Below are 26,820 nucleotides of genomic sequence, written 5' to 3'. Positions count from 1 at the left end.
ACAGCAACTGTCCTCATGAAAAATGAGGAGGCAGTAGAAAAAAATCCCCCCTGGAGTTTTATTCCTTTTTTTTTCCTTCTCTCTCTCTCTTTTTTTTTTTTTTTTTTTAATGAATAACCTCAGCATGATAATCTCACACTTTCACTGCTTTTACTAAAACAATGCTGTCATTGATGAGGTCACTTAATTTGCTATCCAGCAGATATGTAGAGAGGTATGTAATAATACTGTATTGTCTGTCATCACTATCGTGGTTAAAGAAAATGATCAAAATAGAGGTGAAAACATCACAGAATTGTGTGAATTATCCTTGCTGATGGGCAAGGCCCCTGTAGTCATAAGCAGATATCTCTACCAAGAGCAATCCGCCCAATCATCAATCCCATCAGCTCCTGCGTGATATAACTGAAACACTGGCTGTGCACCAATGAAGCTAATAGGATTCCTCTACCCACATCTGAAAAAAGACTGAATTCTCAAACCCCATTAAAGTACAGCTTTCATATATGAAGCCTCAGATCTGGGCTATAAGCCAAGGTGTCTACTACGCCCTCCCACTGTTAAAAGGCTTTATGTATTCTTCTGTTGTTTGCCCAAAACCCTTGACATGACTAAATTCTGGAGAGAATATTTCCTCTGCTTTGCAATTGAACCATGCATTACAAACTTTATATTCTCTTCAGTTCCCCAAGGAGAAATGTGCAGGGTTGCTTCATTCACTAATAGATGCCAAAAAGTCCATGTTGACCATCTAATTTGACCTTTTCTTTAATTCTGACTACAGCTTTTTTTAATCTTTTCACTAAATTCAGTTACTGGCCATATGATATTTAAGATACACATCTAGTCTTGATTTAAGAACTTGAGATCATGAAGAATGTCCAATGTACTTTAACAAATACATCTTGTGGTTGACCGATGGGCTGAGGCCAACTGCATGAAGTTCAACAAGGCCAAGTGCCGGGTCCTGCATCTGGGGCGCAACAACCCCAAGCAGAGCTACAGGCTGGGAGATGAGTGGCTGGAAAGCTGCCTGGCAGAAAAGGACCTGGGAGTATTGGTTGACAGTCGGCTGAATATGAGCCAGCAGTGTGCTCAGGTGGCCAAGAAGGCCAACAGCATCCTGGCTTGCATAAGAAACAGCGTGGCCAGCAGGGCTAGGGAAGAGATTGTGCCCCTGTACTCGGCTCTGGTGAGGCCGCACCTCAAGTACTGTGTTCAGTTTTGGGCCCCTCACTACAAGAAGGACATCGAGGTGCTCGAGAGTCCAGAGAAGGGCAACGAAGCTGGTGAGGGGTCTGGAGAACAAGTCTTACGAGGAGCGGCTGAGGAAGCTGGGGTTTTTCAGTCTGGAGAAGAGGAGGCTCAGGGGAGACCTTATCGCTCTCTATAGGTACCTTAAAGGAGGCTGTAGCAAGGTCGGGGTTGGTCTATTCTCCCATGTGCCTGGTGACAGAACGAGGGGGAATGGGCTAAAGTTGAGCCAGGGGACGTTTACGTTGGATATTAGGAAGAACTTCTTTACTGAAAGGATTGTTAGGCATTGGAATAGGCAGCCCAGGGAAGTGGTTGAGTCACCATCCCTGGAGGTCTTTAAAAGACAGTTAGATGTAGAGCTTAGTGATATGGTTTAGTGGAGGACTTGTTAGTGTTAGGGCAGAGGTTGGACTCGGTGATCTTGGAGGTCTCTTCCAACCTAGATGATTCTGTGATTCTCCTCATCACATTAATCTTATTTTTCCAAAGAATGCACTACTGTTGGTTCCCAAAAAGGTAGCTATGTTATGAAGTCAGCTAAAAGAAACTTCTGCACCTATTCTAGATGGACAAAGTCCTTTGCAGATGACAACATAATTTTGATTGTTATTACAGCACAAATTCTATTTCACATCTCATCATTTTTTGTCCATTTCCTCCCCAGACAATGACTAGCTAATAATGTAAGTTATCAGGAATATTGTGACTGCTACTATTAGTACTATCAGAAACCGAATCATTTTTCAAAATTTTCTACCAGAAATAGAAGGGAGAGCCAGGTAAATGTGCTACCTAAAAAAAAAACAAAAAACAAACAAACAAAAAAAAAAACACAACAAACAAAAGTAAAAAAAACGTAGTTAGGATTTTGTTCTGCATTTTCTACTTTTGCTAAAGTAAAAATCACTCAGAAGTCAACTGCTCAAGTAGCACTATGGCCTCAACCAGGTATTTAGGACCAATACTGTTCAGTCTAGTCCCAAATAATGTCTAAAGAACAGTTGTTTAGCTAGTTCTGTGATGGAGTGAATTGTTCCCCGTTATTAACCGGGTGATGCAGCTGACATCCTGCACAATAAAACAGACTCACTACTACCTTTCTGACGGGCATTTTACCTGGATTGGAATAAAACATTAAAGAGTAATTTTACAAAGCAATTGTTGAAAGTGAAGAGAAAAACAGATTAATGCCTTTTGCAAGTTTCAGTTGGATGCAGATTCCACAGAACCACAGAAAAAAACGACTATAGTAATTACAAAGTCATAGTGATTATAGATTTCTCAGTACAAATCTTAAGTTATAAGATTACTATATTAGAAGATACTGATGCTATGTTTTGTAAACATTCTTATTCTTAATTCAGACATTACAGTATACCTCAGTACTCATACAGTTCAAGAAAACACAAAAAGGAAATGAAGCTCTTAAAAAAACTTAGAAACAATGTGAAAGAGAAAGATAAAAGATCTATACAGTTGCTCTGTACCATAGCGTTATTAATGTTGTTCTTGGAAAAAAGTTCTCTCTCTTTAACTTTAAGTTCTCTCCCTGCAAGACTACTAAATCATGTACTACATACAGATTAATGACTACCTAAATCATCGCCAGATATGGATATGGTAAGGAAAACATTCTTTAAACATGGATATGTTTTAGAAATGGATGTTATCTACCAAGAAACAGTTTTCAGTCAGAAATGTCAGACTATTAATACTTAACCTTTTCTTGGCAATATACCAATAGAATGCAATAACCAAATCTACGCAGAAAGCCAGAAAGTAAAGACAGATGCCAGAAGTGCCAGTATCTTAGCAATTGGGTCCTTAAGTAAAGGGAGAAAATGGTCTCAGGCAAATGCTCCACTTACTAGTCTGCTTGACATTTCATCCATTTATTATATCTTCAAAACAGAGTATCAGCATCAACATGAGAGGTCTGAGGTTTCACCTGCCACAGCAGTACGAACTTCTGAAATCCTGTAAAAAAAATAAAAATCATGAAGTAGGAAACAGCTCACTAATTCAGCAAGTGTCTGTAAAGTGTTGCTCCCTACATAACACAAAATAGAAAATTCTTTCTTTCTAATAAACACTTCATTATTTCAAAGGAATACAGTTGTTGTCAGAAGTAGAACATTATTGCTCTCTGGTATATATCATACTTGGTGTATGAAGATATAACAAGAGAGTTGAATACTTAAATCTTTATCTTCCTTTAACATTATGTTTTGTGACAATCAAGCAGCCTTCTGAGTGAATTTACTGGAGAATGGAAATGGAGCAGTGCAGGTATAACTATAGAGATGGGAAGAATAGCAATGGTCAAAGCAAATGGGGCTAGCAAGATCAATACCTGCTGAGCCATCTTCTGGCAAAAGACTGGCTTCTGTTACAAGAAACTATCACAGAGTACCTTACGCATGACAGAAAGATACATGAGATGAATAATAGCAAAGAAAAGACTGGGATTGCTAAATGAACTGAAACAGAAGCTCAGGGCCAGTAGAGATCTCTAAAGAACTAAGAATCACTTTGCAACAAGAAGTCCTGTCTGATTTGGACTAAGGTTAGGATAAGAAAAGACAAATTTAAGAGCCTCAGATTGGGCAAAAATAGGAGTTACTACAGATATTGAAGAACAGGAAAGCCCTGTCTCCTTCAAGCCCTGTCTGGCATGATTATCCGTTGTGTCACAAATGCAGGTGGGTTCAGGTGAATGCGGAATGGAGCTGCTTTAAGCAACCTGAGGACTCACAGCATCTATTTCCTACATTTCAGCTCAAGTTCAGCAGTTTCTGACACTGCCTCCTATATCTGCATAACAACTTTTTATATCTCTTCCCTTATCACAGCTTTTATGTGCTCCAAGCTTCTCCTACTGGAGAAGATAACATACAGAATATTCCTAAAGCTAATCCTGCCACTACTTCTGCTCAGCTTATAGCCAGGTGGGCTACAGGCCTCCCGTTTCTGATATATATACATGTCGGCCAGTGCGCAAAAACAAAAAAAAAAAAATAAATTGATATGCCTTCTCAGAAGTATTTCTGCCTGAAGTGCCAGAGTTGCATGCACTATCTTCATTTGACAATGAATGGACTGTGGGAATTATATTTATTTTTCTTCCTTTGAGACAAAAAACAAGCATTTCTCTTAACCTTGTTTTACTTTCAAATCAGTTTTTTTTTTCCCTCCTTTTATGTCTAAGGTTGTGTTTGCATTCTTCTCCAACATGAAACAGTAAGTAAAAATCCTCTAGCAACCTTCTCTAAATCGCTCTCATTCAATGTGATTTCCTCATGCACTTGATTACTCCTCTCCTATCTAACCAGAATGAATATATCCTTCTGATGTGTTCTCTGAGGCACAGATCCCTTGTTTAATTTGATTTATTGCCCTTGTGTCCTGCCTGAGTGAGAGTAAGTAAAGGTGACCCTGTGTTCACAAAGTCAGATAATAACTAGATCATGGAATAACACATGATATACTACCAATGGACAATAGACATCACCTGGAATACTTCTTCCTTTTTCCCCATGCATCCTCACAATTTTTCCAAATGGTAGTATGACAGGATTCCATTCAGAAATATGGTGTCTGTTTCACTTGAGTTACAATACTTACTACCTTGAACGCTAGTCTGCTTAACTGGCTCAGTCATTTAAGACACACAACTTGTCACATGGTATTTTTGTGAGTGAAAAAGGGTAATGTATTGCCCACGTCTGGAAGCCTCATGTATTTTTCTGAATACAAAGCAATTTCCATAAGGTGAAAGCTTACTCAGTAGCTAAGTTAAGAACAAACAACAAAAACAACAAAAACACACACAAAAATCTTTTTCCTTTTGAACTCATTCCCATATTCAATTTAAATATTGATTATTATCTTAAAGAAATGAGAGGAAAAGAAATGAAATTCTCATTTCTTTTTCTTAAGGTACACCATTCTTATTATATAGTTGATTAAAAAAAAAATTTACTTTTGATCAATACTTGTCAACACAGATATTCAGCAAGGAATAACAGAATATGTGGAAGTATTGCAGATGATGAAAGAAGTAATTCTTATTTCTTGCTTGAAACAAGTGATACTGCAGCTAGTCTGTTATGTTTTTCCATATTGTCCACACGGAATTAGAACAAAAGCATGCTCCTGCAGCATGGGAATAATATACCATGCTAGTAAGAAAAAACAACAACTTTGCAGTACTCCTTCATGCATTACCTAGCCAAGTACAAGGTGTGCAGTATGAACCAAGGTTAAGTCAAATCCACTTAGCTGCACTTTCTAAAGATTCAGAGCACTTAAGCCTCATCAGCTGTAGCTCATGTCTTGTTTAAAGGTTACAGCAAGCTGCCCTTTCAACTCTTCCAATCCTAGACTAGAGCAGTAACTACAAATGCCAGAAGCACAGACTCAGAAAAGCCAGATGAGATATATCAATTTGTTACTTGCCTTTCAGAGAGCACCCAGTGACACATGATTGTATTAGAAAGGAATGAAATATTCCCAATGCTTTCCTGTCCCTTCATCCAGTCTGTACTGTGTCATGCACATGATGGACATGATGAGGTGGAGAAAGGAATTATTAAACAGCTTTTTATCGCTATTGGTCTCTCATGAGACCAAAATACAAATTACAGTTGAAATCTTAGGTTTAAATTAAGAGCTATGCTTCAGACAGGTTAGTCAATGAAGAAATGAAAACTTTGGAAAGAGATACAATTACTAAAATTTTTACTAAGAATTAAATATCAGCCTATGGCCAACTGTACACAGCATTTGGACAACTATGGAAAAACGTACTGAACACTTGGATTTTCCCCCACGTGCAGTACAAGTCTTATAGAGGAGACAACGCAAGGTCTTGGGGATGACTCCAATTTTAGTTTGTTATAACAGATCTCTTATATTTGCTTCAAGTACAGTAGTAGGCTCATAATTGAAATAGTTGAGAAACAAAAGTTCACCTTAAGACAGTAGGACTCTCCAGTTTTGAGTATGTCAGCAACCTGTTCTTTTACTTTCCACATTCACATTCCATGTACTGAACTGTCCAACAGCACTGGTCCACTTCTAAATGTTCTTTGTTTTCATTTGAAGCACAATAACAAACATGCATGCCATTAAATTAGGAACATAAGATAGTGACTTTCTCTTCAAAGCAGTTTGATAAGAAGTGCAATATGCAGACTGGGAGATCTTTTCTTGATTTGTTTTCAGGTGTTTTATTTTTATTTATTTATTTTTTCCCCGTATTGAGTGACCTTTGCTACTAATAATATCTGTCCAGAGGGGGGAAAAAAAAAAGAGTAATTTGCTCAATTCGTAATTTGCTCAATTCTTTGTGTGTTGTTAAGCAGACAATGAACTTGCAGAACAGACTAAGGGATGACAAGTTGATGGCTGTATTCTCTGCTCAGATCTGTAGAAAAATCTGGTCAATAATAATTTCTCATTCACAAACACAAGCTAGAAAGCCCAATATTCAGTTGAATTGTTTTTACCTTAGATCTAGTAATGTATTTTAAGGCTTTGGTATGCATTTTGTATGGCTTACCCAAAATATCATTTTGACATATGATTAAAAAACAGTAAATCAAAACTTGATTCAACTATATATAAATTCCAGGCAATGCATAAAATCTTAAAAATTTCTAAGCACTAACATACTAGTATGTAGTTTCTCAAAAAGTACCAAATGCATGGGTTCTTTGAATAGACATTCTCTTGAAGTCCTAAGCAACCTTAGTTCTCAGATGTTACTCAGTTAAAACAGCAATTATTGCACTGCTCTTGCCAAATGCCAACATAGGAACCACTCAAGGTAAACATGAGACTGGCCCAAAAGTGTACTAGGTACTTTGAACTATCAGCCACATTTGCATAAGCAATTGTGTTTTTAATAATCAAAAACATGCTTCCAAAACTATATAATATCTGCCTATGAAAAGAAAAAGACGTTTCCACTGTGGAATATCTTCTATTTGCCTCCCAGCCCTCTGGTTGCATAGAAAGGGGAAAAACTTGCAAAAATTACTCTATTTTTGAAAATTCCATCTCATTAAACATTTCTGTCATGCTCTCTGGTGGTACGATTTCATGCTAAATATTTGCTCACTAAAACACAGTACTGTAACAGTTTATGTGACTTACAAATGAAAATTGAAAATATCTATTTGTAGCAGTAGCTGTAGGTTCATCAAAAATAGTTTCATTTTCCATAAATATGGGATCTATTTGTTAATCCTGGCCACAGATTTTAACATATTTCCTTTCAATACCTATAGGTGGTGCTGAAATACAATTGTAACTTTAAGAAGTGACAATCACAAAATAAATCTGTAACAAAGCTACCCAGGAAGACAGATGCCCTACTGGTTAAGGAGATCTGCTTCAGTGACATACAGCTGAATCAGAATTCAAATTCAAGTTCAGTTTTGGTGTTCTTCTCAGGCACTTACTACAGTTAATTTTCTTACATGGCCATGTCTTATAGACCTGTTTCCACAACTTAAGGTGCAAAATATCAGCTTATTTTTTAGTTGTTGTAAGAGCTCAATAACAAAATAAGCAAATGCATAAATAAACTGCAAAACCTAGCTGTCATGAATATGGCATAAGTACAGAACAAACTGAACACAAACACGTTTCCCCAAGAACTTCCTTTTCAGGTTGTACATTTCATCCTGATAATTATAAATTTCACCATTTGGTATAAACTATGACAATGCAGTTACTAAAAATAGCTCTATTGGACATCAGCCCAGTTCACTGAAAAGAAGCAGGACTAACTAGCTTCTCTGCAAACATATAATGGAAAACAACAAGACCTTTTGCCAGGCATAATTAACATGTGGTAGCATGATAATCAACAGCAGATGAGTCCTTAGTTTCTGGTTTCAAAGAATAAGAAAAAAAAAAGAAAAAAAAAAACATATTTCCACACCAGTGATTATTTATAGAAAACAATTCTGAAGTGTTTGCAGTTATGAACATACTTCATGGTAAAAGTCATAGTTTGAGCCATTTCCTGTAATGCTAACACTTTACACGTAATTTCCAAGCTCTATGCAACAAGAAAACAAGTTAGAGGAAGAAAATAAACACCTTTTATTAATAGAGCTAGGAATTTTGTTAATTTAAGTAGGGAACAGTTTGTTAGCAAGAATTTGTAAATAATAAAATGCTTACAATGTTGGTGGATTTATTATATGCATATATACTATGTGAATACTCATGAACAAGGTTTTATATGTATCATGAAAATACAACATAAGACACAAAGAGGAAGGGACCCCTGGGTCCTTGAATCCTCACATTTGAAAAGTAGGCACAGAACCAGAGTCAAAGCACTCAGAACACCAAGCTGCCTTCACCTCCTCCTGCAACAAACCACAAGCCACAGATTTACCTTCCACCAATGCATCAAAAACCCAGGGCAAGAAATGCAAAAAACTACATTTAGCACTCAGTTAAGAAGAGAAAGAAAGAATGACCGATATTTGTGTTTCTTAAAAGAAGAGGATTTTTTTTTTAAGCTTTCCTTCAATTGATAAGTTTAGTTACTTGCAGAAAAGAGTAGAACTCATACAAAAAGGATGACTTTGCACTGGAGTTTTTCTCCAGGGTGTATACCACTCTTTCACTCAGCAAGTCCTTTTGACATAAAAATAAACCATGGTTTCTTTTTCCGCTCCACCACCAAATCCTAGATGTTAATCTCCTCCTTACATCTAGCATGAAAGTTTAAATCGAATGTAACATGATGAAAATGTAGTAAGATAGCATATTAAGACAGGTTTAAAATGAAATTGAAATTCCAGAGAGACCAGGCCACGGTTTCAGAGCTAATGCATCCTCTTACTACAAACATGAGGGGACAACCTCCAGGCCTAATTTTCAAATGAAAAAGTAAGCAAGTATTATTAAATTTGGAAAGGTCATTGTACTGCACATAAGTAGAAAACCTGCACAGGATGAACAACTCAGCCACATCCTTTGGCAAATTATCAGTTATATTCACCCACTTCTCTTTATAAATCAATTTGTATTAGAGGGAATACTGAATATTCACTTATTCCCTTGAGAATGGAGTTTCCTCACATTAAGTGAACTGCAAGAATCCTATTGTGGGATTTCTTCCCACGCATATACAGAGCAAGTTCCTTCCCTGGCTTTTTTAGCATATCCACAGCAGGAGATGCAAGGCTTAAAGGTAATATAAACTAATGATAACTTGTTCCTTTTTCCCTACACAAATGCGTTCCCTAATGTTTCCCTGAACCTGGTGTCACATTTCAGTCGCAAAAACATTACAAATTGGTAGCAGCTGAGACAAGTGCTTGAGAAAAAACAAGAGAAAAGTGGTAAAGCTGACTAACAACTGATTGAACCTAGACAAACTTCTATAAAGCCAGAGGCAAGCCTAAAACTTAGACAGCTTAAAGTTGCAAAAATATGGACTTCCTTGTAGCAAAACCAGTTCTAAGTACATTATTGTTCTAACAACACAGAGTAGGTAGCACTAATCAGATGCGTGTTAGTTAACGTATATAATTGTTCTTAATTATGCCTCTATTAGTTTGATTATACAGGGAGTGTCAAAGGTACCACAAATGTATCATTAGATTAAATAGAGAAGCATTATTTGGCAACATTTTGATTAACTGAAGTTCTTGGGACAGGACTTAAATTCAGGTTGTACACAAGCATTACTAATGTATGCTGTGGAATGGATCTATCATTCCACATGCAGACAGCGATGCATCAGAACAGTAGACATTCGTAATGACCTATTTTATATATAAAGCTCACAACTGAATATTTTCACTAAAATCAGAACAAAACCAAAACCTAAAAGTCAATTCCAAGCCTCAATGACTCAAAAAGCTCTACAATTTGGAATATTACTATGACTGACACGGAAGAAATATTCCAGTGAATGACTCACCATTTGTTCACATAAATCTCATCTACAAGATGAGAAATTTTGCACACACACATTAAACATTTCCATAAAAGAAGTATTTGCATTTATTGAATTTCTGTTTATCTATTTCACATATACTAAAGGCTTCATAATGACCATTTCATTTTATGTTCAGTAACTTTCCAGGTTTCTCATTTTAGAGGGTTAATACATTACCCACACAGTGGTTGGTATTGTTATACACTACTTGCATAGGGCATAGAACTCTATATGTACAATTTTTGGAGAGCTGTAGAATGCAGCAATTTTGCAATTGAATGGTGAGAACCCCTCAAGAGCTAGGAAACATTACTGTAGTTTGTGCAGCCTTATCTCTACTTGCATCAACCTGAATTTAGGTCATTTTTCTCATATTACCACCTTTTCTCCCTGTAATTTTAGGTATATTTAAATAGCATATTTTAACAGTGTAGAAAAAAAGGCAAGTTTGGCTATCCATAAGACAGCTGTACGAAAATGTCACCAACTTCAGCATAAATGTGTCTGGATCCTTTATTAGAACAGAAATTAATGAAAACCAATGTTCATTTATATAGGTTGGAAATGTGGTTCAATAATGCATTTTATCATTTTGACATATAAGACAACTCTAAACTGACAGCTACATGTTCCAAATATGCCTTAAGTCTAATGCAAAAACTGGCCCTGTTTTAGTATAATATCTACAAAAAGGCCTATTTGGTTTCATGAACTATTTAAGTGGCCAAGACAAACACCACACATTAGTGTGTTTCCAGTAATCTGCCAGAGCTATGTATCTCCCAGGGTTCAAAAACACATTTTCAGAGACTCAGAGGAAGCTAAGTTAACCTCATAACTGTCTTACTTAACTGTCTATAAATCATCCTTTTTCTGACTTGACTCCCCTTTCAAATATCACACCTCATATGACCGACTACTCCTCATTCGGCCCATTCTATGTGTCCTACTTATCTTTGACAGGGAGTCCCTTTTTTGCATTTTTCTATGTATATGGGGGGGGGGGGAGGAAGAAAACATCTGGAGCATATATAGCTATTCATCTGAGCATTTAAGGAGAAACAAGAAAATAACTACAACCAGATTTGAGTCATCAGCATTGAAGTGGAAATTTATCTAATCTCCCACTGTTTTTCCAATTATAGAAGAACTAGTGTTCTAATTTGTCAAGTTCTCACTGCAAGACAGCTCAGATACAATACTTCATTCACTACCTTCTTTTTCAATGTCCCCTGAAGCTGCTTGGCACTGAAGAGAATTGAAAAAAAAAATTATTCCTACTGTATGCTATACAGTATATGCATACATGTATGCTATCGGTCAGAATCTAGCCTTCGGCTCTTGCCTACCTCACATGGTGAAAAACAAAATCAAGATCACAGCTCTGTTGACACGGTTTCAAAGCTTCTTAGGACCAACTAGACATCGGTGCTGGGAAACCAGCACTGCAGCAGTGTTACAGCCATGCCTGTGTCAAGCCATTGTTCCAGACCCTGGCTGACAGACTGACTTGCCTTGACCTAAAACCCACCCCATCATTGCGGAACTTGCCTTGTGATCCTTGGGCTGTGTCTGACTCTGGTTACTCTCTCTAGACCTAATCCCAACCCTGTCCTGCTCACTCCCCAGGTTGATCTCAGACCTGCCTTATCATGACAAACTTGCCTGTGTATATGGATCCTTAACCACCCCTGGGTGCCATCCCCAGGACCTCTGTCCTTGCCTCATTCTCACTGTGGGACTGTACCCTTTGTACCCAGTGGGACTGCTCCTGTCTGCCTGAAACAACCTCTCTGGTGAAACAACCTGCCTTTTCTGCTCCCTGACAGTTTTTATTACTATTATTACATATATACATATATATTATTTTTTTTTTAGGGAATGTCACATTTCACAGCTAAGATGCATGTTTCAGTCTAAATACCCTCTACCTCCAGAAGATGAATGAATGACCTGCTCTCTGCCTGCCCCCTACCTTTCTTTTGTTCCCAGCCATCACATCTTTCTGTCACACCAGCTCAACTGCTTCTTTGGCCTTCTCACTCAATTCACTAATGCTCAGCAAAGGGATCCACAAGTTTGTTCAAGGAAAGGAGAGGTGATTACCTATCCATATGGATGTGCAAGGAAAGGAAGGAGAATGGACTCTTGCCTTTTGGTGACACTGGCTCCACCGCAACAGCAACTTCTTCAGTTTCCCTATTTCATAGCACATTACAGTTCTTTCATTGCCTGTGGTTAACACTTAATTCTCAACCTTGCAAATCCTCATCTACCACTATAAAAACTTTTGAAAGGCCCTGAAGAAAATACTTGCATTATACAGCTAATTGCAGTTGAAAACAAGCATAAACATGCCTTCCTACAGCAATGCAAAGGCCAAAGTTAACACTTCACTGATTGCAAAGCTGACAGCAATCTACTTAATGCCCACCCTGACCCTTTTTGTCTACTAAACTCAGTGAGTAATCACTGATCCTCTAGAATTCTGCCAGTAATTTGTTGAAATAGCCACTAGTTGAAAAGCACTAGGTGCTGCTGGTTGCTCTCTGCTAATGTACTACCTTACCAGGTGTTCATATAAATAGCCGCTTATATAATTAACTGGAAATTACTTCGAAGTAACTGCAGTTCTCTGTAGGAAGGTATGTATGTTACCTCTGATGGTGGGGTGGTGCTCCGTAAGGCTTAATGGCATGCCTTTATTTTATTTTTTCAAATTTCAGATTGATTGACGGTATTATTCATAGCATGTGTAAAGGGATACATGTGACAGACATGTATTTTGCAGTTACAATCTTACTACTTAAGTTGTGGAAAACCAAAGAAACTATAAGAAAAGTAATGCCTAATTTTCAAGACTGAAGACTTGAAAAAAATCCATCCTCTACAAAGTTTAACTTTTCTACCAACCACAGAATCAACATGGTTCAGTGCAGAATTATTCTGTTCAATACAGAATTATTTTACCAAGTGTAAAAATTGAATTTATTAATTCAGGTATATGTAGTGAGAATTTTATTCTACCTAACATGCTAGTCTCAGAATAAAGTTTGGAGTCTGAAACCATTTTAGAGAAAACAAGCCATGATACCTAAGCTTGCAAAGCTTCAGTCACGATTTAAGACAACTCCATAAAGAGAGAGGGGAAAAAAGTGGTCAGTCCACAGAGCTGTTGTTTGTCAGAAGCAATAGGCCAATACTTACTTATTGGTATGTGTTTTTTTGTTTGTCTTTTTAATTAAAAAAAAAAAATAGTGGAAGAAGAGATACCTACTGTTTCTGATGTCTGTTCCCTTCCTGTAGAGGTAGGGAAAGACAAAGGAACAGCTACTATGCAACCTTTACCCTTTAAATAACACTGTCCAGCAGAATCCACTGGAAATATGTTAAGCATCATTATCTAATCCAATCATACCATTTAGAGAAAGCTTGTAGCAGTTTTTCCATCTTTGATTCTTTTTTAATGTCTTTTGATCATAAGTGACTACAAGACAAAAGAAAAAGTTTAGACACTGTCACTTTCACAGGCTAGCCTGGCAGAGAAGGGAATTTTGTACTGCCTTTGGACCCACTATTGCCACAGAAGATAATCTTGAGCCTTATTACAGTTGCCAACATTCCACAGATAGTTTTACTACCTGCCTTGGAACTAGTAAGTCCTCTGGGCCTACTAATTCATTCTAACAATGAACCATATCCATACACAGTTTTGTTTCACGTACTTACCTTTTACATCTAGTCTTACAAAGCTAGAGACGGAAAAACTGTTTTATAAGGTAAAGTATTAAGTTGTAGCTGATGATATAACTCAAATTTTCTTCTCTCATTTGTCATTAACCCAGACTGAGGTCTGACTATTGTAGCACTGTGCTCACCAACGCAGAAGTTAATTTATACTCCAGAAGTACTCCTGACAGTGTATTTAAAACTGTTTCAATATTCATTTTTATTACTTTTTTTTTTAAATCCTTTTCCCCCACTAATTCATTAAATCTATAAAGGTGTTTACATGCTCAAAGCAGAGCCAGTGGAAGTTGAAGCATTTTTTCCTCATCTTCAAGGAATTTATTTGACAGTTTACATACATGGCAAACATGCTGCTAGTCAAATTTATTCGCAACATACTGTGATATCTAGAAGGGTACGGAGCAGAGCTGTTTGACCTTTACCATTCCTTATCTCTTCCGCTGTACATACATTCAAATAGGAATATTAAAGAGCACTTTTTAGTACTGCAGCTACTGCTTACACCCAGTAATGAAATCACCCCTTTTCCCACCACCTTTAGCGCTTTTCTTAATAGCTTTAAAGATGTACAAAGTATTAGATACTTTGTTTCTGTAATCAGTTCATTCACAACTTTTTCCCAGTGTTATGGAATTCTGGTTTCCTATGAGAAAACAGCTTAAACTACATCTCTGAATTACTTAGAAACTTGTTTACTTGCTACCCTTATCAGTTTAGTTAAGCCATTGAACACAGCTAACAAAAAGTCTGCCATTGTGAAAAGCAGTAAATTTGCCCTTGTATTTCCCATTTTTCAGGAAGATCCCATTTCTGTGCCAACCTGACCTGAAAACCAAGCACAGCACACACAGCTTCTGCCGTTTCCACCCGCCCAGCAGGCATGACTGCTCCAGCATTTCAGACCAACACTGCTCCACCTGCGTGTGTTGGGTGATGGGCAGGACTGCGCCTCTGGTGTTAATCTATAAGGGAATAGTAAAAACAACGCATTTAAATATATAAGTGTAATACTCATTTTTTTGGCCTACACAGTAAAAGCTTGACAATATGCCTGTGCTACTGGTAAATTGCTCACTCCTCCAACAATACAACGTTAACCAGAAGGGAAGGCTACCAAGTTGAAAACAACCAGAGTTTTTTAAGCTAGACAAAAAAATAAAATTCGAAAACGAACACTACAGAACAAACGTTCTCCTCACAAGCTAAATGCGGCGTCTCCCAAAGTCTCTCAGAAGCTCCTCGCACCCAGGCGGGCCCCGAGGGCGCCCGTTGGAACGGCCCCTCACAGAGCGGGGTGGGGGGCAGCGCCCGCCTCGCCTTACAGCCGCCCGCCGCGTGCAGGGCCCAGCGGTCGCTCTCCCGTTACCGTACAGACCGTCCGGAGTCCTTTCGGGCACGAAGGGGCAGCGCTCTCAGCCTCCTCGCCACCCCCCCGTGCCGGTGCCTAACGGTGACGCCCCAGCCCGCCTCCCTCAGCACGCCGCGTCCCCTCCGAGGGACCCGGCGCAGTGTAGGCAAAGCCACGAAGCTTGTACTGAAGCGAAGGTCAGCAAAAAGCTGTCGTGACCGACGTAACGAAAGCAGCAAGCGCTAGTTACACTAGACGTGGCCGTACGGTCTGAGAGCAAGGGGGCTGCTGATGGCCGACCTTCCCCCAGAGGCTGGGAGTGTCTCTCCCCGAGGGGGCAGGGAAATGGCCAGAGCTCAAGGGGCAAAACCTCCCCGTTCACAGAAACATCAACTCCAGCTTAGATGTAGGCTGGACCAAAGGATGAAATAATGCGCAAAGGTGAGATAAAGATCCTTTTCTGACAGGATTAATGATCATTTTTTCAAAGAATCACGGTTTAAAATGACACAAGAAGACTGCTAGATGTTTTGAAACCTTTGTCAAGGCGATGTATCTCAGAACATCCAGAAAAATGCAGCTAGTCTGTACTTCGTTTGGCTCAGTTTGGTTTGTCCAATTTTTCTCTTTTCTCCTGAGTTCTCTGAGTTTTCCAGAGTCACAATTATTTCACCTGATATGAATGTCAACACAGCAATCCACACGGCAGTGTGATCCTGATTGTGCCACAAGGACAAGCTGGTTCTTGCAAACACATTTCAGATGACACCATTTTGCATGGCAGACTGCAGCACTCAAACGTCTGATGAATAAGTGGTAATTATACAAGTACTCTGATGACTGGATTTCATACATATCTCAGAGCTTTAATAACATATCATTAATTTAATAGTTGCAGTCAGTTTGGCTCCAATACATAGGTGGTATTCTCAGAGTGTGTTATGATTGTTTCTAATGTTCAAAGCACACTGCCATTGCTATCTGTTACAGGCCAGCTCTGCTGAGAAGTAGTCCAGTGGAGCAGGCAGTTAAATACAGTTCAGCTGAATGAGTTTCAGCCAGTTCTTGAACTAAATATTTAGACTCTGTTGAGGACATTGCATTTCCCAGATTTTTGTCACTGCCTGGGCTCGATTCTTCCTTTCTCATTCCAATTCAGAATGATCTCCAAAATTTTTGAGGTAAGGGAGACACGTGCTTTGTCCACTCCCTTTCCAGCTTTCACCCTACATCCTCTTGCCCAGCCTGTAAATGAGATAAAATTCTTTGGTTCCTGGTTCTGAATACGAGTTTTGACTTCCTTAAAAAAATACACAAATAAAAATATTTTGTTTGGGAAAACAAAACAGTTCTTTGCACGATAGAAAACTGACAAAGCCTAAACTGAATGTGGAGGATACAGCTGACTGTATGAATCCATTTCCAGAAGGAAAAGTAGAAGGCTTTGGGAAGGAACCCCTAAGTTTCCTCAGCAGGGAAAGCAGAGGAGTTTGGTAGGGAATCCCTGAGGTAACACTGTGCAGAGAGCAGAATGTTCTGAGCAGGAATAACTGAGGTAGTTTCTCTGTGTTTAGGCAGGAAATACTGACTTATCTGAGGATTGCAGAAGCATTTGGGTGACAGCTGGTGCATTACTGATATACAGTAGACAAACTGATTCACTGGTAAAAATTTTATGAGAAATCTAAGGAATCCTCTGGTTGAACAGGTAATAGGGAACAGGTAGCCCTTAAAGGCAGAAAGGCAAGAGTAGGTGCAAAAAGAGAATGAAAACCTTTGGTGGAAAGGGGAAAGAAGATATAAGGTAGTGGGGGGGGGGGGGGGGGGGGGGCAGGCCCTAAATTGGTAGGTGTGAAAAGCAGAAGAAAGGATGAAGATTTCAGTAAGAAACGTTCAAGCAGCTTCATTGACTACTACTGCTAGTTCTAACCATAGGTTCTAAGTAAAATATATTAGAGCTGACTCAAAGGACCTCATTGTTTGAAACAGTTTAGAAAAAGAAATGTATCATCAAGGAAACAATCTGAACAGAATTTTTGGTCCAAGTGGGAACAAGAGTTTTGGATTATACTTACAAAAGCTATAGTTCTTAAATTTGAGAAAGTAAGCCTTAAGATCCTGACCTTTTTTTTATTTTTTTTTTTATTTCATATCCTTACAGCACAAGAAAAAAATATGGGGCTGAGACAGAAAGAAAATTTTATAAAAAACAGAGCAAAAAGAAGAAGAAAAGAGAATGGCACTCTGGGCACAGGGACCTGCCTGTAACCAAGCCCAGGTCACATAAGAGCATGGCTGGCCCTGCTGTTGGCCAGCCTGCCTTGGAGCTGGGTGACCCACTCTGTAATGAGGGCTGGGGTCTTGGCCTGTTTGTGGCCCTTTGTTTTGTTGCTCCTTTCCTTACCTGAGGAGAATCACAACCCTTTAAGAAGGGTGAGCATCACTTTGTCCTCAATGGAGAACTGTTGCCTGCCCTATAAGAAGGGCAGGACCCTTTACGCTGCCACTTCCTGCCTGCTTGCATGTGGATAGGGTAAGCACCCCACTAAGAAGTGAGGTGTCTTGCAGTATGCCACTTGCAAAAGAGCCTTTTCTGCCCTTTGGAAGCAGGGCTGCCCTGTAATTTGGAAAACAGCCTGTGCCCAGGAGTTTCTGGCATGATGCTGCTGAGCCAGCGTAGAGCAAGCCCCCTGTAAATAGGGCTGAATCCTCTCCTGCCCGATTCAATGTGCCCAGAGTGCCAGCCTCAGTGATGCCCCAGATTCTGAAGCCTTCCATCAAGGTGGCCAGGCAGATTCTCCCAGCAGAGGCAGTGTCATCATCATTGGTGGCTGGTGAGTTCAGCAAAGGGAGCCTGGGGTGTTTTGGGGTGGCTGGGAGGAGGTGTTCCCTGCAGTGGATTCTCTGGGGAAGTCGTGAAATGTAAATGCAGCTACACACCCAAGTGCCAGAGCTGTCAGCTGGCATTTGGAGTTGGTGGAGTGTCGGGGTGGTAGCTGTCAGAGGGGAAAGGGGTACTTTGAAGGATGGAGCTGTGTGGACAGCCTTGTAAGACAGGGAGAGGGTTGTCCCCTCTTTCTGCCTTGGTTTTGGCTGCTTTAGTGAGTGGGGAAGAAGACAGACTCTGTGAGGATGGAAGTTCCTTCTGTTGTTACTTCTTGCACCATCGTGCCCCACACCTAAAAAACATGCTGAGTCCTAGACCTCTGCTCCCAGCCTTGCCCCTGCTCAGAAGACAATGTACTGTCCTGGGGACCCTGCAGCTGTCCCTGCAGATGCACTCCATAAGCAGTAAGACAAATATCTTGATGGCAACGATCATACTATTCAGAAAAATAAAATAAAAAATAAAAAAATTCAAGCAAGTGTTGTGGCAGTAACACAGAAGTAAAATGGATTCTTAATTTATTTTATGTACTTACTACTCTCTTTCAACTCTAGCAATAACCAGTAATCCTCCCCTCATGGATTCCATACAAATTTTCCTCACAGAGAATACATTCATAACTAGTATTTGTTTACAATCTTATTACAGAAATGTGAATGAAGTATATTATGGCAGTCTTCATGAAGCCTGAATTTCACATAAAGCTACAGCTCTCAGTCATGTTACTTCCGTAAATCAGACTCCAAAGAGCATGACAAAGTTTATCAGTTCTTGTTAGTCCCAGTATTAAATACTATACAGTCTATAGACCCCCTCGAAATCCATATTATTCTTGTCCATGCAAATTACACATCTGAGCCCTAACATCATTATTCATTTATTTTCTTTAGATAATCTTATTCATTGTGTGCTCACTCCCTTTTCCTGGAGGTATTTGTAAGACCTCAAAGAATCGCTGACTTTGACAGAGACAGGAGTGCCACTACAGCAACTCAATTAGCTATGGCTAAAGTAAGTATTTTCACACTAACCTACTGTTTACTGAAAATGACGTTACCAATCTGTTTCTACAGATAATGTACACCTCTTGTTCAGTTTGAGGGCAATTTTCCTGTGTTTTTACACACTTAGTAGAGTACAAAGAAATGCAGAGAAGACTAGTAATCACCTCTGCAGAAGCAAGGGAGTTGCTAACACTTTATTTTCTCCAATTGTGGGTTTGGTTCCCATATTCTTAAAATGTTCACTTCTGCTTCTTAAGAACTGGTGGGTATAGATCTGGAGATCTATATAGTGAATCTCTAAATGACATTAGAAACAACAAAGTTTTGTATGTTAGCCTCTGGCATTTTTAGCTGGAACATAACAGGTTTTCCATTTCCATTAGAAACAAGACATATCACGGTGATAAATGGATTAAAAAAAATAGTAAACCCAAGCACTACCACACTTTATTCCAAAGCTCAAAAGCTGTAGAGTTTCATGGTAACAAAATGTGTCTTCATGTTAATATCTGTAGAAAAACTACTGGGGAAATAGAAGTATAAGAATGCTCTGGGACTTACACTAATGATACAAATGATATCTTTCAATATTCCTTTTCAGCGTGCTTGAATATTACTGCTTTTACTCCAAGAATTTACTCTGTTAAAGAGAATGCTTGTGCCATCCTTACATTTTGCTGTGGGAAGCTCAAATTAATGTTATTATCAAATTACTTGATATGTGCTATAAGGAATAATACCATCTAATTTTGTGATAAATACAACCTGCAAGATGGAAGAGATAGAACTCTCTATTTTCATATTGTGTTTTGAAACAGCAATGAAAATGATATTCTAAAAATGGTAGATTAGCAATTTTAAGGAATAAAAGTCCTCTGTCTTTGAAAAAAATGTTGTTTTCACAGTATTCTTCATTCTTGCACAATTCATTTGGCAAGAGCTACTGGGAGCCATTCAGTCATTATTAGTCTATATTATATTTAGAGTACCTATATGAAGGATAAAATTGCAATTATTACAGAATTATCCACTAAGTCATCTCTCCTGAAATTATTTTTTTCATAGCATGGGCACTGGAGATAAAAAATTGCTTCATTAATGTAATTCTGATCTTTTTTTTTTTTTCCTTCAATTATCAATTTTCTTAAATTGATTAAGTAATGCTCAGATTGAATGAGGTCACTTTCTAAGGGTTAGTCCCATCAGCTGACTCATCCTTATTTTTTCGTATTGAAATCTTGAAATCCCCCAACAGAAGACATTGACTGTGGTTGCACAATCTTTGATACATAGGATTTTATTTATTTATTGTTACCTATTTAGGTGGTGGCCTGTAGAAGGTCAAGCAAGTGAATATCAGAATTATTCTAAATTAAATAGTATTACACACCCCATTTTAACACATAGGATGTATACACAGTAAAGAACTGCCTCAGACTTTCCTCTGCAAGAAATCAATGCCTCGTTAAAAGGAGTAAAATAAAGTTTTACGTATTCTATTACATCTTGTTTCTTAAGATACCTATCAAGTCAAGGTGAGTGTAAGGTGAGTGCAAGTAAAAGTGAAGTCCACAATAAAAGTGATCTATGCATTGTCCAACATAGCCTATAGCAATTTAGTCATCTCTTTCTGTTCTGTTGGCTGCTAATTTAAGATATTTCTGTATTCCATATAAGACCTTTGAAATAATCTGGATCTAAGAGCAGCTGATGATGATGCAGCTTCAGAGCAGTTGCATAACTTTGGTTGTGTGTCAATATAGTAATGAAAAAAGTATCTTTTATAGGGTTTTAATTAAAAATTGAATAATAGTCCATTAGAGTACACATTTTGAACAACTTTTCATGTACCATACTGTTGGTATAACTTCAAGTGCCTAACTAATGTTCTGACATAGGCAGAAAAATGTATTATAATGAGTACAAATTAGTATGGTTTTGGATGGATATCGTGGAAAAAATGCTTGTGTGAAAAATTCGTTATTGAAAATGATTATCAGTTAGTGATTGGTATTCTAAGTGAAGCAAATCATTTGAAACTAGGACAGATGACATGTTCAACTTCACATAAAATTGCTTATCTTGTATAAAACCAGGTTCTGCCTAGACTGCATTACATGTTTTATCTGTTTTATCCATGAATTTCTGATTTTATAGTATCTAAAGATACTACAGATATTGCTGAACTTCGTCCTTTTGTCAAGGGATTTCTATTAGAATTTAGAAGACAAACATACTGTTTTTAATAGTATTGCATGCTAAGAAGTATATTTTGTGCTAAACTGTGCACCACTTTAAATAGAACCTAAAGTAAACCCGTACTTATGATGTATGCAAAAATAAATAAATAAATAGGCAGTCATCTCATTTTCCATGAGAAATTAGAAGACAAAAATAATCTTTTTAAGACTCATCAACTCATTCATGGTCAATGGAAAGACCCTTTTTGTCTAATGGGAATCTTCTATTATTTCATTTAAAACAAAAGCAAAGAGAAATCTTTTTTTTTCTTTTTTTTTTCTTTTTTTTTTTTCCTTTCCTTCTTTCTCTTTCAAGGTGAGAGTTAATCCAGTGATAATCCAGTGGGTAAATTACTATTGTAGTAGTCAGGATGACTTCACAGAGATATTACCTGAGATTATAATTATGTTGTATGTGATAAGACATACACTTTTTGCATCTAGGTTTCCTCTGGGGAAAATGAAAGCAATATAACTTCCCTATTTTGCTAGTGTATTGTTATGGTAATTAAATTCAGTGTTATACTAAATACCTCACTAACTACATTTGTGGTGTGATAATAAGAACATATTAATAACCGATATACCCACATGGAATTTACAGAGAATATGATAAATTTGGATACCACGGCTATCCCAAGAGAAACATTTCCTAATCTTTCATGAAATCATATTGTAAATTCTCAGGGGCACCTCCTACTACTAGCCCAATACGTAGCATAAAGATATTTTGCCCAATTATTTATAAACTTGAGAATTTCAATTAATTGCATACTGGTTGAAATGGTTTTAATAAACTCAAAATACTTTATTGCTTATTGAACTTCATCCAACCTATATACATATAGAAGGAAGCACAGTGAAATAGAACAAAAAGTGGCTGGAGTAAAAAAGACCAAATGATAAATACCATTACATGAGATTCAGGCTATATACCTGCCCTATACAAGAAAGAAAATATATTTATGAATGAATTTTCTGTCTGTTTATTACATCATGAGTCTGTGTTCTATATCTGAACTAAAATTTAGGGGTGGTGGGATGGAGGGATAGGCATATTTATAGATTAAGGTTGGTGAAAATAAGCTACAGAAACAGAATAATTCATAAGAATGCCCCAGTTCCATTAATGCTAGCATTTGATTTTTCTGTAGTTTCTTCCACGCCTAAAGTTCATATTAAGTTTTTCTCACTCTTAACCTCCTTACTGGTCAAATATTTTCATAGGCTTATTGATAGCATTAGTAATCACTGATACTAGCACAGGAATTGAGTATCAAAAGATTTTGTAGTGTTTTCCACTAACATAACCACCTTTCCCCCATCTTGGCAAGGACTAATTAAAAAACAAAATCAAAACAGTGACTGAAAAACAGACAAAACAGTGACTAAAACCAGAAGGGCAGTTTATACGTATTTTGCCTTCATCACAGTACTAACAAAACTTTTATTTTTCTATAAATGTTTTGTTAGTACTGTGATGAAGGCAAAATACGAGAAAAGGTATTTTACCAGATACCAGAAAATACCAGAAAAGAGAGATCCAGTCTCTTGGAGACTGATCCATTCAAATAAATAAAGAAAAAAATGAGGGGTGGGGGAGAAGAAAGATCAATAATTTGTGATTTTGCTACCACTCTGCTTCCCTCTTGGGGCATGTGTAGGAATGTCAAGTCCTGCTATAGCAAAGCACAGCAAGTTCTTTAACTTCCAAGGACTCTTCTCCAATTACAGTTCAAGTCTTTTGATAATAGGACAAATAGTAACCAAATTAAGTGCAAGAAAAAGAAAAGCAGAATAAAATGAGGTCTTATACAGTGGATCTCCAGTACAAAAGTAATATTTTAATTATAAATAACTATTTTTTTCTTTATCTAAATTTGCTATCCATAATGAAAAGAAGAAATGAAAAAAACCTTAAGAATATTATTGGTATGAGATAGATAACAAAAATACGTATACACTTCTTGTGAACTGATTCACAATTCAAGTGATCCCTGTCTTCACACTTAGCAGAAAAGTCATCAATAAATTGATAAATTTATTTTAGATCAATGTGGAAAAAAAAATCCAATTTACCAATTCTTTTTCCATGCAGAGTCTATTTCAACAAGCAGAAATGGTACTATTGGATAAAGAAAAAATCCCACAACCATTCTTCTCAAGTATCCATAACTTCCTAGAATTAGATTAAAGCAGAGTTCTTCTAAATTAGCTAATACTACTCTTCAGTAAATATCTCGAGGAAAATAATTTTAGCATCTTGTTAAAAGCATTGTTGAAAGCTATAAGCATGCGCAAACAACTCTCATTTCACTAATTCTTTAGCCTAATTATGTTGAAACTGTCTGGAAAATCATTCATTTATAGATAATCACTTGCCATGTAACTGCATATATCCCACAAAAAAAGTATGCCACAGACACTTAAATGTCAGGTTTTCAGGAAACACTGTGGCAACAGACCTTAAAAGCCTTAGATCTGTGCTTCATCCATGGCTGCTGTCCCTCCCCATCACAAAAGATTTCATGTTATCCAATACCGTGTAAAAACATTAGTCAAGTATGAGTGTCATATAGATCAAAACATCTTCAATGGTTTTGAAACTGGATGCATGGAATGATTATATGAAGGCAAATACAATTGATCTTTATGAAACTATTTCAGATTATGGGAAAAAAAAGCAGTTAGTACTGAAAAATAACCACTTGGAAGTCACAAAGAAAACAAAAATATTATTCTTTTTTTTTCTTGCTTTAATCTTTTATGTCTCAATAAAACTGTTCTCCTTTTGACCAATCATGACATGAGACCATTAAATGTCTTTGATGAGCAATAACACATACCATACCAAATCAAAACAGTATTACAGAAAGGTGCTGTCTCTACTGCATTACAGAGGAATTTGCCTTGGTTTATTTCAGTATTTTCCCTAGATACTGGTTCATTATTCTCTTCATAACTGAAGACCTGATAAAATGTTAATACTGCTAATCCTGATAGCAAGTAATAGTAGGTATGCATGCAGAAAATATCATAAAAAGAAAATATCCAGAATATCAGATAATGTATTGAATACCACTAATTTATTGAATGACTGTGGCCAAATTGCTTTCACTTTTATTGCTGTGTTTATCCATCTTTTTTCCGCTTCCTCATTTCTGTATATTTAAGGCTGCAAGGCTTAAGTTTTCTCTTAAACTGGTCTAGTCTTGTGTTCTCAAAACTATAAAGCCTCCAACTCATGTTCAAGTACTAGAATAATTTGACTTAAAAGAAAAAAAAAATAAATAATGAATTATAATTGCCCCTCTCACTTGTCTCAGTCACCTGTTTTTTGCTCCTGACTTATCTCTTATTGGGCCATATTATTTGTGTAGCTGTGCTGTGAACTGATCTTGGTTAAAAAATAAAGAAAAAAATTGGAATTCTAGAGAAACACTTTAAAAGCCAAATCAATTCAGCAATCCAGTATACAACACCATTTTCCAGTCCAATAATTATTTTGCTTAAATAAATACTGTGGCTGTATTTCAATGTAGTAGCCCTCATCCCATCTTGAAGTTCTGTATAACCTTATCATGAAGTGCTAAATTGTTGCTTTCATCATGAGCCCATAAGGTCTTTTATAGTCTGAGCCAATGAAAATAAACCTCATGCTCACTAGCAAATGTAGAATATTAAATTTAAATCACTTTGCTTGGACAACATAGGTCAAAGCATTCTCTTTTTAATTGCCCTACTTCTTAAAAGCTACTTATCTAGATAAATCTACTGTATACTTTTGTAACACACGTTTGGCCTCATAAAATAATCATCACATAACTTAACTTTTGCATAATGATACTGATTAATACCAATTTGGGTCATTGTGACTATACACAAGCTGTATAAAATTCTTTTAACCAATTTACCTGAAGAATAAATTCAGAATCTGAAGACCAGTTGGTTCAATTTTAATAGATGAACACCAGAAAAAGTATCCATCTCAAGGTGCTACATTACTATTTTCTGTACATGAGACATACATTTCTAAAGGACAGAATGATTTCTATATGCATAACAGCATGATTCATTGCTAAAGTTCTTGACAGCTTGTGCTAGTACATTTCATTGCAAAAAAACCCCACCATGTCATTTTTAACTTCTGTTGATTTGACTTGCACTATAATAGAGATCAAAAGGTTAATTGCTGTAATAATTGCAACTTTGACCAACAGAAAGAAAAATCTGGCATTTACTTTTTTTTAATTATTTTATTATTATTATTATTTAACTATACACCAAAGTACGTCACTTTGCTGTTCTGGAAAGACTTGGTCTTTTATTGCAAAGAAGCAAGTGATCAGTTAGGATTTCTTGTAACTTTCAAATGGTAATTATATTTCAGTATTTAATATACAACAGCAATTATTTTCTGTTCTGTAAAGCTGTTTGTCTTTCTTCTGTGGAGCATTGGATCACAACATGAAAGAGGGAATAATTTTAAAATTAGAAGTATGTACTTGTGCTGTATGATTGAAAAAAAAATAGTCAAAAGAAGTGTTTTATTCCAAAGAGGGCTGTACATAACTGAGAAAGGTCTAATAGGACAATATTAGAAGCAGTGGTGTGAAACAGAGCACAGGAAACGTTTAGAATGAACATTAAGAATATTTTACTAACACAAAGATCTCCTAAATATTAAATAGTCTCCCTGAGAAATGGCTACAGCTCATTTGGATGTTTTGCTGAGAAACTAGGCAAAATACTAATTAGCATATTGTAACAAACATGTCTATATTTAACTTACTGATGAAAAAGGTGTTCTGTTTTTCAATGTGATGCAAAAAAAAAGAAAGGGGGGCAGGGAGGAGGGGAGGGCAGAAATAGGCTCTTCTGGCACAGGGTCAGAGCTTCAAGGATGGATGAAGTAGCTTGGTCTGCATGCCCAGAAGTACATAAACTCTTCCTCTGGGCATGCATGCTTCAAAATACTCCTGTGCTTGAAGACAAGCAAAAGAGGTGCAGATCTCAAAATAATTAACCTCAGCATAATTTTCATAATTTTGTTTTGAGGAATCATTTCAGATGAATGACTCCAAGAATCATTATAGTAAATTTTTCATAATATTATCTGTACTGCAAAATTTTATCTTTAGGTATAAAAGTACACACAGTCATTAACATTATCCATTCATTATACTACTCTCAATGTTCCATTTTTCCTCACAAAATTACATTAAAATAAATTTTTTAAAATCTTAAATTACAGAACTACTTAAATGAAACTTGAAAATCAATTCTTTTATGAACAAAATCTTTCTAAACCCAGGTTTCCACTCTTATAGTACATGGATTTTACTAAAAATAAAAACAAA

General features: G+C 37.1%; 1 protein-coding gene and 1 long non-coding RNA gene across 2 annotated transcripts in view; one reads left to right on the top strand and one right to left on the bottom strand.

Moving 5' to 3' along the window:
- TFPI (tissue factor pathway inhibitor) overlaps positions 1-15,347 on the bottom strand; it is a 74,723-nt gene extending 59,376 nt beyond the window's left edge. The window contains exons 1-3 of the mRNA XM_066999701.1: positions 15,181-15,347; positions 14,807-14,943; positions 3,126-3,234 (exon numbers count right to left, since the gene is read on the bottom strand). The gene's annotated coding sequence lies outside the window, so the exon portion shown is untranslated. The remainder of the gene's footprint in view (positions 1-3,125; positions 3,235-14,806; positions 14,944-15,180) is intronic.
- A 1,845-nt stretch (positions 15,348-17,192) lies between these two features.
- Positions 17,193-20,251, top strand: LOC106034544 (uncharacterized). Its single transcript, XR_001206149.3, has 3 exons — positions 17,193-18,163; positions 19,107-19,227; positions 19,822-20,251. It is a non-coding gene; the product is annotated as an uncharacterized lncRNA (long non-coding RNA).
- Positions 20,252-26,820: the final 6,569 nt, after the last annotated feature.

The sequence above is a fragment of the Anser cygnoides genome, chromosome 6, assembly GCF_040182565.1.
Source record: "Anser cygnoides isolate HZ-2024a breed goose chromosome 6, Taihu_goose_T2T_genome, whole genome shotgun sequence".
NCBI lineage: Eukaryota > Metazoa > Chordata > Aves > Anseriformes > Anatidae > Anser > Anser cygnoides.
This window is presented reverse-complemented; position numbering and strand designations above follow the sequence as displayed.